The sequence below is a fragment of the Phalacrocorax carbo genome, chromosome 4 (genome assembly GCF_963921805.1).
Source record: "Phalacrocorax carbo chromosome 4, bPhaCar2.1, whole genome shotgun sequence".
NCBI classification, from domain to species: domain Eukaryota; kingdom Metazoa; phylum Chordata; class Aves; order Suliformes; family Phalacrocoracidae; genus Phalacrocorax; species Phalacrocorax carbo.
The window spans coordinates 8,035,811-8,056,119 of NC_087516.1; the positions used below are offsets into that span (position 1 = coordinate 8,035,811).

Genomic DNA, 20,309 nt, shown 5'->3' on the forward strand with positions numbered 1-20,309 from the left:
CCAAATGAAAGGTCAATTCTCATTCTTCAGAGCTCCTACTGTTCTACTTCCCAGAAGACTAAAAAAGCATGAAAAAATGTTTGACAGACATTTCTGAATACTTGAGTTTCATTTCCTAAGTTCCTTCTTAGCATAAAATGTATAATCCTCCTATAAAAGTGTTACCATTCTAAGTATCTCAGACTGAGAGGAAAGTTCAAAACAAATGAAAACATTCTTTTAGATTCGTCTTTTCCTCTCCTCTTTAAAACAACCAATTCATAAAGCTTCTTAGTGCCAAATACTTATATACTCCAAATGCTTGAACTACAAAAGTTTCTGGTATACTATTTAAAGTACTCTTCATTTATTCAAAAAAAGGAAAAGATATTTATTGAAATATATGTTCAAACTTGAATTTAAAGCACTTGGGAATTAGACAAATTTTAATCACAGAAGGGCAAACTTAATAAACGTTTCTGAGACTCAGCATACTTGGTCCTGCAATTTCCCTGTAGCGATGTACACACTGAGAATGAAAAACAAGGAATGTAAATTTATGAGTAATTCTAGTAATACAATGAGATACTCATTATTTTAAATTACAACATGCAAGAACATTTACAAAACAGCCTGCAAATTCTCTTTTCCAGCTTCTCCAGAATAAGAGTGAAACAATATAAGCTATAATTTAAGATTTAGTTACTACATATATATACTCTCTTGGTTCATTTTTAATATACTAAAGAGGTTCAGCTGCAATATAAAAAGTAACAAAAAAGACATAGTGAACAACAAAGTAATATCACCAACCTATTATTTTGGTTAAAGTTATTTCATATCAATTCATTCTATAGAGGAGATTTTCAGAAATCATTCTGATTAGGGATTAAACTACTTCAAAAGTAGCACAAGAATTTCTGTGTATCATTTCTCTGCATATTATTTACCTATTCTGTTTTGTCGTTAATGAACATCACAATTTTAATACAACACAGAGCTGTTGTCTGGAACAAGCCAGAAAGGAATGCAAAATATAGTGTAGTGGACTTAATAGGAACTCAATTTTCAAGCAACAGTACCCCTTAGATGCATCTAGAGAATAGCCTGTGAGTGAGATCAACAGGACACACCAGCCCTCAACAGCATACAAGGTAAAAAGCCAAGATCCATTTCTGAACTTGAACAGTCTGCTAAGAAAGCCCCCATGATTCTAGGGGAAGATACCAGATATCCTACTGATTTATCTTTAAACTTTCTTGGGTAAGTCGTTCCACCTGTTTGGATATCTAGAAACATGCTTTCTGCTATGGAAATTTCAAAGAGGGGAAATAAAAAAATACATATCTTAGAAGCTTTAGTAGCTTCTGTGGGCATAAATCAGTTTTAATTTAGGAACAACCAAATGAATCCCAGTCCCTGCCATGCTAACATAGCACATTCCACATAGCCTTGCTTTCGATTTCAGAACCACATGAAGTACTGCCATGTTTCCATGGGCTATTTTGGCAACAGAAAGCAGACAGTTCTTCAAATCATCCAAAAGGAAGTTTTCAAGAATTTGACCCCAAGAAAGAAGTAGACAAAAAGAACCAGGTTTGAGATTACAAAAAATTTTTCATTCCTATGGTAAAACTTCAGAATTCAGCTGCCAATCAGCCACTGAAAGCAGTCTGAGAAATAGTCTTATTAAACCTTTGGACTAATGAGCAGTTGGAATTGCACAGTCTAAACAACATTTAAGTATTTCCACATCAAGAGTTTGATGTTTTTTTAAAATAGCAAGTGAATGCATTTCCATCCAGACACTTTTGAAGCAAATCTGCTGTGAAATAAAAAAAGGTCTGTTGCGTACAAATTTGCAGTAGATAAAACCTTAAATAAAAAAAATACAGTCATTATTGGATGTCTGCTTTAATTAAAAGTTCATTTGACCAATTTCATCTGACTATTACTGCAGGTGGGCCTCTCAAGATCCAACTTAATTAGATCTCAAAACACTTGCTCATGCCATGAAGAATAGAACCAAAGTTACTGTTTCTCCAGCATAACTTTGGGCCTTTTGTGCAGACACACCATGAGATAACCCCCCCAAAAAATCCAAAACCTCCATCAGCCCTAAAATTGTAAACAGAATTGTCCTTACAGATGAACAACAGATAAATCTAATCATCAAATTTTTGGGCACAGTTTCAGGTGGAACATTAAATAGTCATTCTCAAGAGTCTCACTTGGCTTACTATACGTGACTAAGACTATGCTGGGAGCACACTAAAGTTTTGCTCATGAAATCTCTCACCTTTGCGGGGATGGGAGGGGAGAAACCCAAAGAAAATAGAAAACAAGGGACTCTCAAACACTTCCAGAAGCACATGGCATGAAAGTCTGTAAACACAGAGTGGAACCTTGTCCACACACCTGAATTCCCACCCACCCCTCCTAGAGATTCAGCCATCCAAGTCAGCGCATGCAGCCGAACGAGAAGGTATGCAAATGCTGAGCTTTTATTGCATAAGTAGTAACTGCACAACTACATAATTTCCAAGGCTGTTGACCTACTGTTAAGAACAAAATTCTTCAAAAACTCCACTTTCAGAGAAAACAACTTCATTCATGTGGATGCATGAACATAATGAACTCCCAAATGCTTTAGCGATATAGTCATGAATAAACTCATGAGGGCTGAATAAGCATTTACACAAATGCACTTCGAGAGTTCATAAAATAGCAGGCCACACCACATTATAAAATGTACAGGATGAAAATGCTCCAGAGCTGTGTCTCATATATTTAAAGCCAAATTGCAGAATACAAAAACCTGGCACGTTCTGAACAGAAACTTTTCAAAAGCGACAAAAAACGAAACACAGATCACACCAACTCATTGACTGGCGCTCCTAAACAGCTGCATACTAATGTCCTTGCATACATTAGAAAGTATTAAAGAACACTTTGAAATGAACAGACAACTTGAATCTTGGAGAGCTAACTGATAGCATATATTACGTACAGCTTCATTCTGGAAAGTAGTTAAACATGCTAATTATCGCTGACAGCTAACTGCCCAAGAAAACACATGCCAAACAACAACAACAAAATGTTGACTTGAAGTTATATCCCTTTCATTAAAAAACACAATAAAAAAAGTGAGAGGTACTGAAACTTTTCATAGTTGCCCTATTCTATTCTTAGGTTCATAGAAAAAGAAACTGGAAGAGAGCTCAAAAGGTCATCTGGCCCGCTTCTTTCCCAAGCCCAGATCATCTATACTTCTCTCATTCCTGACAGAAGTTGTCTAAACGGGAGCTTAAGTTCTCAGATAACAGAGACTGTGTAGGATTTCCAGGCAGCTGATCCCAGAGTTTCTGTATCATTATGATTAAAAAAATCTGTTGGTTTGATTTTAATGAAGTTCAACCTGCCTCACTCTCTCTTGCTGTGACCTAAGTTCATTATTTCTTGTACTCCCCACTATGACTCTATAAAAACTTCTCGGATACCTGAAAGCTGTTACGTCTACCCTTAGTAACCTTCTCTTCAGATTAAACTCTAAATTAGTCCTTCCAAGTCAGGCTTTCCAAGACTTAGACCTACACGACAATTTAATTTAAAATTTAATAAAATTCAATACAATTTAATACAATTTTATATCTTGCTATTTGCAGTGAAATCCAGAGTAAAATGGAGTACCACAAAATAAAAAAATAGAATCTTGAAAGAATCCTAGAACAACCCCACGCTAAACAAACATTTTAAAAAGCCAAACCTGAGAGATTAAAGGGTTTCTTTGATCTCAATATTTCAGCCAACCTCAACATCATCACAGGTGAAATAATACATCACAATTTCATCAGTAACTTTCACTGATAAAATAATGAGCCAAGTGACAAGCCAGATGCTTCTTCTCATAAAACAATCACACCGGCAAGCACGCTCTTACTTTCACTGCTCACCTTCCTTCATCCTAAAACACTCATATTGATGCAAAACATATAACTGACAGGTTGTCAGAAGTGACCAACCATCTATACTACTTCAGTTCCCCAACTCACATCTGGTTTGGAGCTTACACATCCCTCTCACTAGCTGTATTAGTCTGTCACCTCACAGAAAGACCTTTCTTTAATTACATATTAATTTCCTTAATTTTGTCTCAACATTAAACATGCTATATTACAAAAACACCTGAGCCAAGTCAAAAGCAGCTGTTACTTTTAAAGATAATTCTTTCAGAAATCCAACATAGAGAAATAGAAAAAACTACAAAGTTTCTTTAAAGCAAAAGTGAAAACTTTTTTGTAGATAACGTCCAAACTTTAGGTCAAAACCAAAAATCTGGTCTTTAACTAACAGGTCTAATTATTGCCTGTTCTACCTGAGAAAGGGACTTTATGTCAGCCAGACTTTTATTAGAACAACCTGCTTTAACACTTCAGTTGACTTCTCAGCAATATTCAGCCCTATATTTTTGGACACTAACAGGCAACACTAGAAAACACATCAGAAGGCAAAGTGCACAAGCTATATCTGGTTGTTTAACAAAAAAAAAAAAAATCTAGTAAAATTAAATTGAGAAGGAATACAAAGGAATCCTAAGGGCATTATCTTAATTTCACCCTAGTGACCACTTGGCCATACCATGACTTACAACAGAACGTTTCTAGATCACCCAGATTATCCCCTACCAGTTCCAGTGGAAGTACAAGGAAGAAACAATGTTCAGCTTTAAGAGGAATAAGCCATTACAGTACTGGTGATATGTTTTAATACCAAACAGATGTTAATGTTTTGTACTGCTTGGCAGTGTTTTACTGTGCTGTAAAGCTAAGACACAAGACAGAGGTGGCAGTTATTGTCTTACCTTTCAGGTCTACGTCATCTTTGTAGTTCATCAACTATAACCCAAATCCATTAAAGCCATACAAAACTACACAGAAAGCTAGAAACACCTTATAAATGTGACTATCAAGTTAACCTATGACTTGATCAGCATCAGATACTTTTATGTGACAAATTTAATCCAGAACAAAAAATCTTCTATATCATCTTTGAATCACACATTTTCTTACTGCTATCTTGAATTGTTGTGATCTATACCTCATAAAAGCAGCAACCGCTTCAGCCAGGAGCACCAAGCCCTTTCCGGGGTATCAAAGCCTTGTTTTAACACAAACTTTTGGAACATTTGAGAGTTCATCTGACTTTTTTTTCCCCGTGACCAAAGAAGAATCTAAGGATCTCTACCATAATTTCCTCACCAAAAAAGCATTTTTCCCCCAGGAAGTGTATGTCTGTCTAAAGCTCATGCCCACAATCAACCACCTTCCTAAACTTTAGCTGAAATTAGAACTAAATGTAACGGTTGTTTCAATGTTACAAAATCAAGTAAGAACCTAATCCTCCAAAAGCAGGTGGGGGAGGGAAGATATTCCCTCTCCTCCTGTTTCAGAGCTCAAACACTTAAAGGAAAAAGTTTCATTGCTTAGTAATTTGAGTATCATAGCACAATTCTTAACACAATCCACATGAATGCAATGACCCTCAATGAAGACGGTCTACATCTGAAACATGGAGAACTGAAAACTGACAGCATCCCTTTTTCGGTCATTCTGCTTTTTCATGTGAAATGTATTATAGGGTTAACAAAGCTGACTGAGTTTGGTCTTTCTATCTCCTCTCATCTCCTCCTGACCCCAGATTAAGAGTATTTTTAAAAAAAGTTTGGGTCGACACCAATTTTTTTTTTTTAACACCAAATCGGGAGACACCTGTCATAATATCTCTATTAAGCACAACTGTGTCCCAAATGCTTTATTATATTAGTGATCTTATAACATACATCTCCAAACAATCTATATCATGAAGTCTTTCTTCATAAGCCTGCATTTAGGAAGCAAAAGTAAGCAAATACAAGTGATTAGTAGCTTATTTCAAATCTTCTTGCAATAGTACATCCACAGTCAAAAAGAAAAGGGAATCATTCCTAGTTTGACAAACAGCAGCCACAAAAATAAGGTGGCACCTTCACACTCCCTCCTGCTCTATAATCTAAGTAACTCTATCATATCCTCCCCAGATCAGGGACTTCCGAATAGGAAAGAACCACCCCTAACTACATAAAAGCAATGCAAAGAATGGATAGGGAAGTCGTCTCACTGGGGAGGACGTGTTGCACCAACTGTCGCTATTCGAATGCATAATTGTATTTCCAGGCTCAGACAATGAATTTTCTGCCCTGCATTAGATAGGTATTAGGTTTTCACAAGCAACCCATCCACACACCACACGGAAGGGAGAAGACAAAGGGTGTAAAGTTTAGAGTGCTAGCACTAAAAGCAGTTGGTGAAAAGATGCCGATGTTTTCTCTAGAGAAAAGGAAGGACCATATGGATCATCAGGCGACTACACAACCTGCTATAGGACACTTTTTGCTCTGAAGGAGCAAGAAGATCCATTGAAACATTCCCTTCTAAGCCTCTATGGGGTACAGAAACATTGATGAGGCTGAACCTTCTTTCTTTCCACTATGACAAAAAGAAAGGTAGATATTTTTGAGACAGCCTATCATCACCTTACCTGCAGCACTCATCTAGTCTATCAGAACCCACTCTCACTACCAACAGCTCAGCGTATCCATTGCACATTTGCTGTACTTCCGAGCAAGTGCCATTATAATTCATCTGCATTGCACGTCAGGCTTGCAGAGAACTTTGTTTAATAGTCAGTTACTTTACTGCTTGTCCGTACCATCTTCTGTGTCCTGCTTCATCTCTGACAGACCCTTCAGGGATATCCTATTTTTGGGGTTTTTTTTCAGACTGACATAGTGTCCAGCAGAACAGAAAACTGGTCTATAACTAGGTTTAAAAGGCACTATAACCAGGCTAAATATGTATTCTGGATAGATTAATCTCACACAGGATTTAGCACACTTCTCTGAAAACAGAAAACTCTCAAGACCCTTTTTGGCTTGTACCAGGATCTCTGAAAATTCAAACAATGGAAGCTTTTGACCTGTCGATTCAGATTCCAGATTCTTGTTGGATCTGGGTTTCGCAATTGGCAATATGACAAATTCTTTTCCCACACAAGAACTGTTGCAGAAATTCGCCCCAATGCTTACGTAGCATAACCTTCCTAATTACTCGAGAGTCACCAACTGAAGAGGGAAGCCTTCATCTCAAAGTCTGCTCTGGGACATGCAACTGCCAACCACCATGGCATGTTTGTCTTTACGTTTGACCAAAAATATTTTACATTCTCAGTGTTACTTATTTTGGCAGCAAGACTAAAGAGGGACAGGGTGTTTGTTTATTCTGCTGACAAGCTGCACCCATAAAGCTTAAGGGATGCACCGCATTTGACAATAAAATATTGCTGGAAATTGCCACCTTTGATAGATCACTTGTTAAAATCCCATATATTACTGATTTGTGTATATACCAGTTTCATTACTCATAATGATTTTAGGAAAGAACTATATTCTTCCTTAGAGAATCAGCACACTCATAATAAAAGACAATTTCTTTGTTACAGTATAGTGACAGTTAATATGTCAATATTTTATTTCATTTAAAATTTAAACTGAATTTAGTTTTAATTTAATCTCGAGGAAACTATCCTATCCAGAGGTATGTATCCAGATGTTGAACAAAAATGAAATGTTGAATTACAGTCCAGTGCCTTATCCTACTCTTTGAGAACTATTTGTATTGTCATTCTTGACATCAATGTGAACACCAGTTTGAAAAAATACTGAGTCAGGCTGCAACTTGTGTAAAACTTTCACAGCAGCGAAACTAAATAATGCAGCCATTAGTGTAAAGAGAAATGGATTATTTTGACAAGTATAACACTGGGCATAACACAGTTTTTAAATTAAAATTTTACTGCAATCCCAAGCTGATGAAATACATAACAGTTTTGCTAGCAAAGTGCGCGCCAAGTCTAAGCCACAACTTTAAAATACCTCTTCAAAATCATATTGAAATTATCTGGTCTTTGTAATGCCTATTGTTTACATCATGCTTTCCATTTCAAGGCTCTTTCAAGCACATGCAAAGACTGCTAATAGCAAAAAAGCTAATTTAAGAGAAAAACCCATCACCAGATAGCTTCCTCATTGTAGGCTAACTTCTTAAGATGATAGGACAAATCAATATCTGCACTGCATACTTGTGGCCACTTTGCAGTGAACAGTCTGCTTTGGATGTTTTTATTGTGTATTCACCAGTTACTGTTTGCAACAATAGTGACTGTCATTTTTAATTAGCATTGGGTAACAGCCTACTAGCATGCAAGACTTTCTATACCTACAATAAATAACCATTGGCTCAAAAAAAAAGCTTTTATAGCAACTTTAGGTATACATTGGCTTCGTGGACTTCAACACAGAATACCATACACACAAGAACTTCTTCCCGAACAACACAAACTTGATTAGTGCCACCCAAGCCTGATTTCATACCAATTATGAATTTATGAAAGAATGCTGAAACTACAGCAGGCACACTCTTAGAAATTAATGCTTGTACCTCTTAAAAAGCCCCCTGTGAATCCATAACAAAGATAGTAATGTGTTTTAGTAATTAAATCTTAAAGTCAAATGATGAAATTAAGAAAACACCTTTCAGGATGCAAAGTTATCCCAGTCTGAATGTTGCAGTTAGGACTCCACACAAAACCCCTCACTTTTTATAACATAACTTGCTACTATTTTATAACATAACTACTTTATAACATAAATTGCTACTAAATGCAACATGAAGGAGCGGTACTCGAAGAGTTGAAAAATTGACACTGGATATTCAACAAGCTACTGTTCCACATCCAGATCACTACTTCTCAAACATTAATTTCTATTTATGACATTGTCCAAATTCACAGTAAACAACATTATGGAATTGTCTGTCACTCAGAGAAGCAGCTTCCCGAAAATGACACCAGTTTCACACTAGTCCCAAAACATCCAGCAGAAATATAGTGCTCTGCACACTTCAACCTCACCTTTCAAGTGTCAGAGTATGTCACTGCTCTTCTCAAGCCATTAGAAAAGATTTTGGACTCCACTTCCATCAGTATAATCCGAGGACCTCCAGCTGACAATAGTCTGATTTATCATTATTATGAAGATGGAAAAATGCCTACCAAAATCAAAGCATTGGGATAGAAAACAGCTGACAACGTTGTTTCTTGAGACAGAAGCAAACAGAAACACACTAAGGAACTTTCAAGACAGTATTCCTAATTTTCAATAGGACATGCTGCCCATAAGCTAGGAGAATGGTCAGTTTAGCATTTTATCCTATATAACCCTACAGCCAGAAACCATGCACTTACATCTTCAGGCTCGCTAACAGACCATCCGTTTCTCCCAAGACAGACCTGGACAATCACAATCTATGAACCACCTCAGGACTAGACTGCTGTGCCCTTCCTTACCTAATGCAGACATTGCTCCATCTAGAAACACATCCGAAGGAACAGTAAATCTTACTGGCATTTCTGGGAAGCTTGTGACAAGCAGGCAAAGCTATCACCAATGGGCTCTAAATCAGGAAAAAAAAATTTTATATATACGTTTAGAACACACTACTGCAAGGCAAAACCACTAGCAACCAACCATAAACACTGGAAAAATAATGAGGAACAGAGGTAAAGATGTAGTCAAATACAGAACACAACAGCTTAAAATCAAATGCAAGCATCCAGAAGTTACAATGACATTAAAGAGCACTTAAAATATCTGCCATACTTATCTATGTATCTACTAATTTGGCTGTACAATGCTAATAGAAATTTGAAACTATCTGTTCTTACAACCTGTGCCCTCTATTGCCAACCTCTTGTGCTCTATAGGTTTATACTGCTTCCCCAACTCACAGCAGGAGCAGGCAGTCTTTCCCGTACAAGTTCTTAGCACTTCTACAGGTTAAGTCCTCCCTTAAGTGGGCGGGCAGAGATGCTCAAGTTAATGAAATCTTGGTCACAATGCTTTTAAGTCTTATTCAAAATAAGTATCAATGAGATCCAGAAACCTTGGTACACAACCGGGATGCAAATGTGTTTATTTTGATACAGTCACATCAGGATCAGAAAAGTTAAACCTTGAATTGCTCCTACAGCGATGAATACATCACCTTGTTTTAGACATCTTCACCAGTATAACAATGTAGGGCTGAAAGCAATACTGTATATCTTAAACAGATTAAAGGATTTAATCTGCTTAACTTTCATAGTCCAACGACTCTACCACAATCTTTACTTTCCTCAAGTTGACTTCCCAGGAGGTAGAATCTGCAATGTCAATTTCCTGTCCCACAGTTATTGAGCAGAATGGGAAATGGTCATTTTTTTCCCCAGAGAATCTTTCCCAGATACTTTGACCCTAAAAGTAAACAGGATCTTTTCTTTATTTCTGTGCCAGCATTTGGGGAAACGCATCAACGCATGCCCAACAACATAAGTGTAACAGCTCTCTTCGATTGTGTCTCGTGGTCTGAACTCCACTGGCCGCCTTCTCCCTCAACTCATGCTGAAGGATGTCACGGACTTTTATTTTTCTATCTATTTCTGCCATAAGGCCTGAGGAGCAATACACTAACTGCATCAGAGCAAATTCACATCACTTACGTGGAAAAGTCAGAATGACAATGACACTGATATCACTCCCTTAACTGCAGAAACAGAGAGTGAAAGAAGAGTGAATGTTCAAAAAGTGACTATGCTTAAAAGCACTTAGAGTAATATATTCTTTAAATATCAACTTCTATCTCTACTTGCCTGTCACAGCACAGCAAAAACAAAGTACCAAAAAAGAAGAGGGCATACACATACATTTTACAATTTGAAAGGAGATACAAAGAAAACATCATGCCATACTCCTTCTGGAGGCGTATCAGGAAGCAAAGGAGGGAAATGATGAAAGATCTAGAAAAAAGGCTACACAAAAGCTTTTACACCGTCATTATTTCCTTGGAAAACACAGGGAAGCAATTCCAATTTGTGCACACGTTACCGGTTCACACCATTCTCACTGGTTAACTTTCCTCTACAAAACCAAGCACAATTACCTGAGAAAGGTAGAGAAATACATTATAACAACAGAGCTTAAGTTGTAATGATTTCCACAAAAACCCCACATAATCTTTACTGTTCTAAAGGGAACCTGTCATGTAGTTGATGCTCTAAGATTTATCAAGCTAACAAATGACATAATTTACTAGATAGACCATGCACTCCGTTTCTCAAAGCTAAAAGAATCCTTCTCCACACACACTTACTGAGAAACATAAACAGAAGCTGTTTAGCTACAAAAAAACCTTTTATTTATCCTATTATTTATGTTCTAAGACATATTCCAGGCACTGTGTAGACAGAAAATACCATTACATAAACAAATTTTACAAACTAAGCCATATTGGCTTGTTCTCCAGATGAAGAAAAATATTCCTGTCAAATGGAAAACTGTGGGAGAAATTAGTTTTTAAGATTCTAAAGTTCTTTTTTAGAATAAAATCTTGTTCTTTGAACACCACAATATAAGTAGATTTTTAAAAGTGTTTGGGGCTGTTTCAACTATATGCAAGAATAGAAAACAACAAACAGCCATTTTCAATAACAAAATACTGACTATCTATAAAGAAAAATATACTAGTAGGTAATCGAAGCAGAGTAACACATTAAGGAAACTGTGGACATTTAAGATACACTTTGTACTTCTAACTATAATTTCTTAAATTTTACTATCAAATTTAAATATTTAACTGCTCCTCTCTGGCAACTGATTACACCAATCAGTCCTTAGCAAGTCACAAATGATAAGCCTTATTGTGAACTCTGAAGAATGACCTGTAGGGGCTGCCAGGCCAGTCTATTTCTTTCTAAATTTTGTTTTGCACTTTTTAAGCTATCCCAAACATCCTACCCACTGCACCTGAGACCAGTTTACATAGCTTCATATGACATGCAAATGGAGCAAGAATCATCTCTCAAAGATCTTAGAACACATGAGACTTCACATTGTGTTGGAGAATTTCCATGACCATGCACAAAGAGAACAAGATAAATACTGTAAACTTTAATCCTGAGAATTCCTATTCACTTCAACAGACCCAGTGACTTAAGAGAAACTATTCAGCTGTTTGAGATTGAGCACAAACATGGCTGTTTGCACTGGAATTCTCAATCTTGCATTTCTGGTTTTTGCAATCTACAAATATAACCGAGAAGGCCAGAGGTTCTCCGATACTAATATAAATAGTCTCACTGGGGAAATGGAGAGTTCTGTTTTTTCCAACATCCTAAAATGCTGTTAAAAACTACACTTCTGGCTGAATCCCAACAGAACAGCTGAACACGTCAATGAAGGCCCATCTTTTGTGTGAAATTTTAAAACAGAGATTGATAATGTGCCAATACTCAACAACAAGGTACTAACCAGCCAGCTGATATTCAGATACTTACAAAACTTCTAAATTAGGAGCAACAGTCTGGAAATACCTCATCAGTGCTATCCCTGAGCTTTTTTCTGATTATCATCAAATTTTTTAATGCTTAATGACTTTTGATACAAATATTATGTGAGCATCCACCATCTATCGGTCATATGTGCTGCTGTAAGACAAAATACCGCTTGTCTCAAATTTCATCAGTAGATATCAAAGTACTTTAAAAAGGAATTACCATTATACCCCTTCCATAGATGGAAAACAGAAACAGAAAGTGAATTGACTTGGCCCAATCCAACAGCAGAGCAAAGAAAAAGCTCTTTGCACCAATTCAACTGTCCTATCCATTAGGTTGAACAGCGCCCTGTGCCTGAAATACAGATATATCGCCCTTAAATATAGTATGTCCTAATAAAGAAGGATGATAACCATTTCAGAATACATTGAACAATGAAATTAATTGTCACGCATCAATAGCTATATCTGAATCTTACTCTAGTTTATGGACGCTTGCTGCTTCAATCTAAAATGGCAATCTTTATATAAATAAAAATATTATTCTGAAATAATAATCCATTATTAAAGCAATAACAATGTGCCATTCCTTTCAAATGTCAGCTCCAAAAATAGGGAAAAAAGCAAAGTATTGTCCACTAACAACAGCAATGGAATTTTTCTTCATCCTCTTCCTCCCTATTAGGGCAGAATATGATTAGTGAGTTTTTAATACATTTCAAGAAACCACAATTTAAATACAAAAATCAATAAATGTTGAGTTGATTATTTCTATTGTGAAAACAATTTGTAATGAATGTGAATTACATTGTTGTTGGGTCTATTATTTATCATTTTGCCCGACATCCAAAAGTGTACATACGTTCCATTCACAGGTTTAATCCACACTGTTGTAGCAAATGCAGTCTCCTAAACAGGTGTCTGATAACACACTCCTAGCACACTTGGGAAAGGAAAGCGTGGGATTAAGACCCACAAAAAACAAAGAGTATTTCCTAGCAAATCCATAAACACCTTACAAGTTGTAACACCAAGTATGCTGACCTAGGAGTTCCCCTGTAGGCTTTTCACAAGACATGTTTTTCAGCCACTACGTTGGGCAGGGAGGCAGGAGGAAGGGAAACTCAGAACTTTAAAATATTTTATTAAAGATGTTTCTAATATGTTACCAAAACCCCAGTATGTTTTAACCTCTATTATTAGAAAGCTGAACACACCTCATACCCCCAAGATCTCTCTGCACTGTAAAAATGAATGTGCTTTTCACCATTATAGGAAAATGGTCCCTCTACACTGGAAATCAAACCTGGCCTCTCCCATTTCCTAACTCTTCCAAATAGCTAATCACTAATTAGTATCTCTGGTGGTTCTCTCAGAACATGACTATGTGCAAGCATGACAATGCTTCCCATATCCCTCTGAGTTGATCAGCATAATCTGAAGTTCCCTGAAAAGCTCAGGGTAACATTGAACCCTCTCAACACAAGGAAAATCAGAAACATGGTCAAAGTCTCCCTGGCTGCAGTTCAAACTCTCCCAATATTTACCAGCCAAAATACTAAGCTCTGAATTTATTTTCCACTTCATATGACCACCATTTTTGAAGTTTAAAAAAACCCACTAAATACCTATCATATGCATGCTTAAAAATAGGAATGCTATGCAATCCAAATAAATCAATATCGCTTAATTCTGCAAGAACCTAAAATGAGTTAATTCAGAATATCAGACCTTACCTGATCTTATGCTGCTGTCACTTGGTAATGTAAAAATCTATGCTGGGTTTTGTTGTTGTTTCGTTGGAGTAGGAGGATTATTTTAACATGGAGAAGATTGATTTCATTCCTGTATGCGTGAGCTGCTGTTGACATTCCCAACCAGAAAGATTCCTTTCTAGAATTATCATCAATATATATTACAAGAGAGTGTTTACTTCCACCCTGCCTCTGTTCTAAAAGCCTCCTCAGTGTTAATTCCCAGAGCAAGGCTACAGGTCTCCTGCTCAAAATTTCTCTTTAGATTTTTCTAATCCTTTTCTCCTTAATCTCCATTATACAAAAAGAAATCCACATATGCATGGTCTGTGAGAAGCTAAGTAACTTTACCTCTCACCATAGTTACCACATCTGATTTAACCACTGGCTCCGGACATTGGATCATTGTCCTTTAAGATTTAAGATTTTATTTGTGTATGCCTCGACACATGCAACACTCTCAAAATCCTGGTAACAGACTGATTTTATTATCATTAGTAGACAATTACATTTCAATTTATGCGACTGTAAGATAACATACCATCCACCTCTGCTGTTTCTGTACTGTGTGTTGTTTTCCAAGACCTCAGAAGCTAAAATGTTTAAATGTGTTACTATGACTGTTATTAAAAAGATTTTGTGTCTAATTCAATTCTTTGAATGATTCTGAAACAATTTTACATTCAGGTTTTCATTAGTGTGCTCAACTATTCTATTAGACTTTTTTGTTTCTCATGGTAACCAATTTTATTTGACTTAACAGAAGCTGTTCAAATATTTAAAGGCACTCCGAGATGGCAGGAGTTTATCTAGGAGCATACATGTTGTGTCACAGATATTCCTTCCCTTGCTCTTGCTCGCCTTTTTTTTTTTTTATTTTTTTCCTCCTCCAAAAAAAACAGTAGCAAACAAACGAGATCTCGACCAGCCACAGCGTACCGGGAACGTGCTCACTTCATCTGTTTATGTTGAATATTCAAGTTACAATGGGCACATTTCGAAATTACAAGCTCCGTAGTTAAAACAGATGCTTCTTACGTTCCTTCATATGCACTGTATCCCCCTGCCAGTATCGCCAGGCGCAACGCAACAACTCCAGTATAAACATCTGCAACACCTCTCGGTTTTGTTAACATTCTTTCACACATTTTCTTGCTAACTCCGAAAAGGCTCAACGGTGTAAGAAAAAAAAAAACCCAAACAACAACAGTGAAATTGGAAACATCTGCGAGATAGCTACGGAAAAGGGAATGAAACATGAATAAACAAAAACATGGCGAAAGTGGCCTGGGGTTGTTACACTGTCAGATCATTTTTCCAAGCCCAACATCAAGGCTTTTGTTACAACCAAAGCGGTCATTTGCATGGAGAACCAACAGGGTTTCTTCTTCTTCAGCGTTTCCCCGGTCGCAGCACACACTCGCTCTCCCCGCCAGACACCGAGGCAAACCTCCGCTCTCGCGAACACCCACCACGGCCAAAGGCACACGGATCCGCACCCCCGGCGCCCACAGATCGCCAGCAACGCTCCGCGGCGGCGGCGTTTGCTACTAAGGCGTAATTTAGGCATAAAAATAACAGACAAACCTTTGGAGCGCTGCCCCAGCCGGAGTTCCTCTCCCTCTGCTCTGCTGTTACTGACAAGATCAGGCTGAGATTAACAAGTCCATGCTACTCTGACAACCTTGCTCCTCTGGCTTTTGCACACACACCGCCGGCTTTAAATAATACCAAACTTTCAGAAAGTTAAAAATGGAATGAATTAAAGGAATGTAAAGCACAATGGCAGGAAAGCAGAAAACACTGTCTGGACAATTATTGCAGCAGCACGCAGGGCACAGCTCTGTAGTTAAGGCTGTGTCAGCACTTTCTTTCTAAACCCCCCCATTTTTCAGGGGGCTGTAACTCAGAAAGCAAAAAAAAACAAAAAGTGCTCAGGGCTAAAAAATTGCTCGCAGGTAAACGCCCTCCCCTTTGCATTTTAAAACATCCATTCAGACCATTCAGAAAGTTAGAGGAGTCTGTGCACTTTACCACTTCACTAAGTCCCACATGCCATTTTTTATGCAAATACAACTCTTCTTTCTCACATTCTGAAAGAATCTGATCTGCGTTGTGAATTTTGCCCCCCCACTTTTTTAATAAAATCAAATTAATAAATACTGACACCTGAAAACCGGTTTGTGTACACATGAACAATTTCTAACCAACTTTTACACGCATGCATTGCCTGAAAGGTACCAGATTAGTAACCGAGATATTAAATTGTCTGCTCACACAGCTGATTCAGCACAGACAATGGCCTCTGCTGAGGTCTCAACTCTAATCCATTATGGCAACTTTGTTACCTCAGTTGCTGAGGGCATCTACATTTTCCCCTGATAAGGAAAGCGTCCTTATAATCATGCTAAAATAAGGAAGCAAAGCGTTCGATCTGCAATTACTACTTTACAACGATGCTCTAAACTGTGGCACATCAGCGAAATCTCTCCTGCCGGTGTTAATCGCTGGGTTTTGTTGGCGGGGGCTTTTTTTTGTTTGTTGAGTTTTTACACCCTTGGTAATTTCCTCCAGATACAGAAATAAACACACTAACTTCTCCAGCCTATTTACATAAGCCAGATACACTAATACACTCTTCAGATGTAAGCTTAAAGTTACAAGACCAAAAAAAAGAACCATATAGTCATATTATCACTTCCCTTTAAAGTAAAAATATGCACTTAATGTAAAAATTGAGCAACAGCCTAAGTCTGCTGGGCAAGAAAACCAAAGCGTTAAGTTTTGCCCCTTTTAACTGATATGGAATAGCCAAGACACCAGGCAGCTCACTTGAACCTTACAAAACTCAGTATTATCAGCACTTGTTCATCAAAAGGTGTGTCTCTGCTCTCTATGAATTTCTGCCGCCGCAGTACCGTTGCACTGTATTATATCAAATCAATCAGCAGCCATTAAAATGGAACAATCCATTAAAAATGCTCAGTTGTTGTGAATGACTCGGTAAAGCAACAATTTCCCCAGTAGGAATTGTCTCATCCTCATTATCTTCTAAAAGTCATAACACTTACTGAGTATCTACCTCAAGGTATCTGGTATTAGTAGATGTCATCTCGCATTGCTGTCTTACAAACACAGCAGCCTGGAGTACTTTGAAGACAAGCTGCTTTGATATTAACACCTTACTCTGTCAATGCTGTGCACAGTAGTTGATAAAAAAATACCAAACTTTCTCCCATTATTCACAAGAAAAAATTAACATAGCTTAAAGGCAAGGTCCTAAATATTTCATAATTCACCAGAAGAACACAGTGGAAGCTTCCACCTCTCCATTTAAGGTGGCCAGTACAATCACCACCCATCTGCTCAGGGGAAGAGAGCTCTCCTGGCCAGCGGGGCCACCCACGCTCCCACCTGATCCAACACACAGCACCACATCACTGGCTTGTGCCAGTCTCATCTACTAAACTGAGACACGATGGTGTTGCACGTTCGCTTCTGCTGCCCTGGCGCGGAGGTTGTAACATCCACAAAGAGAAGGGAGTGTAGTAAAACCTCAATCCACAGCAGTTGTCTTCAGCACGTGGAACCAGAGCACTACGGTTTCTGCTTTGCCCTACCAAATAGCATCCAGAGTCTATAGGTTTATGAAAGATACTTAATTTGCATGCAGTGCTTAATGGTAGATATTCTTCTCTAATCATTATTCTGGAGCAAAGCAGAAGACTATGGGAAATACTTTTAATACACCATCAAACAAGTAAGGTTCTCCTAAAGGTGTGGAGTATTCGGTACGCGCTGCCTAATTTTACCTGATTGTTAATTCACACTAATAAGACACTAAATGACGACAAACATTAACAGATTATGATTCAACTGGACAATGCCAAGCAATACAAAATGGAAGCCGATATTTATTCTGCCTTTTACACCACTAGGGGACAAGGAAAAATAAACAAGATACGGTACACAAACCTTCTTAGTAGATCCAAATTTGTATTTCCTACTTAAGAATAAAGCAGTAAAATTTATAAAAACTGTAAAAGAAAAGTTGTATTGGTAATTAAACTAAATTTAATTAAATCAAGCCTCGGCTTTATGTCTGTGTATGGTAGGTTAAGCAGAAGACATTTATTAACCTAATATTAAAGAACAAAGTACAACCTCTGTATATGAATAACCATACCCAGGAATAACAATAACCATAAATATTTTGTTAAATTCATCAGGAAACTACAGATTTTAACAAGTTCAAAAGATCATTAGCTTAGTTCTTATCTCCACATTTATCATGCCAACATTTATATTATAAATCCACAGCTGCAACCTAAGGTTGAAAACATGCCAGAAACACGCATAGGTTGTATCAATATTTGCACATGGAGCCTAGAACATAAATTAGTTGACACTCAACACTTAAAGCCTTCTTTCTGAAGTTGCAATATTTAAAGGTTAAATATTAGACATGCTCCCTCTTGTGTTAAACCAAGAATACAGGGAATACATGCTGTTTTCTCTGACATGATGGTTGCTTGGCCATCTGTTCCATTAAGCAAACCCTTTAACTTTGGCTACTAATGCCTGACAAACCTTCACCAAAAATTATCTAGTTTAAAGACAGATATAATCTGAGCATGTAACCTGTATCCATAGAATATTTGTGTTACATTAGATAAGCTACTGTATTATCAGAACGGAACATAATATAAGGAAAATCTGTTGCAAGGAAGTTTTTTGGACAAATACATATATGACTTGGTAAATTACATTAAAAGTCACGCTTCTCCAGTCCCTATAAGCATCACAGCTCTCAGAGTATGCCAAGTTCAAGCTGTTCAGTAACACCAATGATATGGAATATTGAACAGCAAAATTTCCTTCTAAATATTAGCTTACAGAATATTTAAGACAGGCAAGAACAACAGGAAGAATTTACAATGCCACATAATTACATTTATAAATGCAACAACAGTTGAGCTAAGTTTTCAGTCCTCCACTTGACAAGCTCAGGTGAGCCATTCCCTGCAAGGAAACTTAATGGAGTCAAAATCCTCCTCACACAAATCATCCTGCAGAATCCGGCCCCAAGATCATGTCTAGACATGAATGTTAATCCCAGGTGTAACTGACACAAATGTTTTTACTAATACACTTTTCAAACAAAGGCTTTGCACCTGGTGTGGGCTTGGCAAATTATGTTCAGGCATACATTTGTTGATTATGGTCAGTACCAGACTGAATGCCAGGGCAGCTGAGAGTAAGCACAAATAAATAGTTTGCAGTCCAAAGCTGAAGAGAATCTAACACTCAACTACACGACTTCACACATTTTCTTTTATTTACCACCAGCCCTTTGTGATGGATAGAAAATGCTTTCAGTGCAGCGGGGCCTATGCACATTGGAAATAAATAACGTAACTGAATATTTTAAGACACACACTTGTTAAATATCACTTGCTCTTTCAAACCGTGAAAGTTAAATGCGTTTTACCTTCCTGGAAGAATCTGTGTTTATTTTTCTACAGTCTTCTACCGACCAGAAATAATATAACAAGGTTTAGGAAAGACAGCAAAAGACATCATGATTATTAATGGTTATAGGTTTTGGGGTGTCTTTAAAGCCTCAGACCCCAACAGCACAGTACCTGAAGCATATCTGCTGACAACGACAAGCACCTGCGTCGAGAAACAGAACTTTTGTCACCGACTTCAACAACAGAAGAAAGTTTAGATCGCTGCACATATAGCTCCTGCTCAGTCTAACTCCACTTTCTCACTGTTACGCTGCAGACCCAAAGCTTCAAGGTCTGACAAAGCGCTTCCCGCCCCGCTCACTAAGGTGCTGGGATCCCAGCGAGAGGCTTCGTGTGGGGTACTAAGGAGGGCACATGCTATGGCTGAACCTCAAGACGCTGCCCTCTACGAATTATCGACAGAGTAGCTTGTATATCAACAGACAGAAAATTAATACTCCATGAGCGTTTTTATTCCCTCAAACACACAAGTAGAGACAGTCTTCAGGATCAGGTCCCTTTTTTTTATACGGAAACATTCCCGTACGCTCAGCAGAGGAATTATTTATTGCTCATTTAAACCAGGGCTTTCCCCCTTA

The 20,309-nt window shown here is 37.6% G+C and overlaps 1 protein-coding gene across 3 annotated transcripts in view; it reads right to left on the reverse strand.

The window, feature by feature from the left end:
* Positions 1–20,309, reverse strand: part of CTBP1 (C-terminal binding protein 1) — a 248,832-nt gene that overhangs the window by 227,753 nt on the left and 770 nt on the right. Inside the window, exon 1 of one of the 3 annotated variants that reach the window (XM_064448933.1) lies at positions 15,785–15,867. The exons of the other annotated variants lie outside the window; for them this stretch is intronic. The gene's annotated coding sequence lies outside the window, so the exon portion shown is untranslated. Of the gene's footprint in view, positions 1–15,784; positions 15,868–20,309 lie in introns of those variants that run through there. 3 annotated transcript variants of the gene reach the window in all.